This window comes from Egretta garzetta, unplaced genomic scaffold, assembly GCF_000687185.1.
Source record: "Egretta garzetta isolate BGI_Z169 unplaced genomic scaffold, ASM68718v1 scaffold203, whole genome shotgun sequence".
NCBI classification, from domain to species: Eukaryota; Metazoa; Chordata; class Aves; order Pelecaniformes; family Ardeidae; genus Egretta; species Egretta garzetta.
The window spans coordinates 101,013-102,137 of NW_009259235.1; positions in this window are offsets into that span (position 1 = coordinate 101,013).

Sequence of the window (1,125 nt, forward strand, 5' to 3'; positions counted from 1 at the left end):
CAAGGAATTATGCCACCAACTTTGACATTCAGTTATCATAAGGAACAAAAATCCTCCCAAAACACACCGCTATTTCGGCCTGAACAAACGTACGACAGATCAGAAAAGAGCCAGTCCCCTTGTTCCAGGTTAGGTGATAATTAATATAAAGAACAGGTGTAGGTACCTCAGCACTAGATAAACAAATTAGGCAGAATTCAAAGAACAAAGCTATAAAAGTTAAAGGAGAGACAGGAAAGAGACTAAGGAAGGAATTGACATATTTGCTTCCTCAATTATTGAGTTACCGTCAGCCACAGCTCAGAAGAGGGTTAGCACTCTGTGAAAGAAATTATTTAAGATGACATCAGACAAACAAAATCATTTGCTTGGAAGCAAAAGGAGGAAGAGAACAGTTTCTTCTTTATTTCCTCCCCCCGAAGTTCATAGGGCAGCTTACCAAGCTGCACCCTTCTCTCTTCAGCATGTGCAGTCAGTTTGACACAGTTAAGATGTGAGCAAAGATCTTTAGAAGAATGAAGGAAACTCAACACACTCTTTACTCCCCATAACTCTTATGCAATGACATCTATTACAAGAAAAGTCTGGACAAACATCCAGGGAATGGACTTCAGAACACAACGGTGCACTTTAAGTCCATCCACACAGGGAGAGAAGTAACTACCATCGGTTTTGCCGAATGCCTCCACATTACATCAGCACATTTGGGGGAAGCTTCTGTATTTCGCTGTTGCCCTTGTTATTGGCAGTAAGATAATTAGCGCTTTTTATTTTTTAAGATTCCACAGGATGTTAGAATGGGGGAAACAATAGCGGATGTTGGCACCCCTTATCTATCCCTCCAGGCTTTTTGCAGAGCTCAGGAGGTAAGCTTGGTTAAATTTCGCAGGGTTCCTCGGTGAACGCAGGAACAAAACCAAAAAGAACTTTCCGTACAGTAAAACGCAAAGGGATGACAGACTGTTTGGGCTTAAACCCCTGGATTTAATTGGAAGGGTGCCACAACACAAAATGCATCTTGCTTCCTCAATACTCCTGTCCCCAAACCAGCCAAAACCGCTGCACCCAACTTATCCGAGGAGCAGAAACGCACACCACGATAGCAGCCAACAGCCCCGGCCCGGG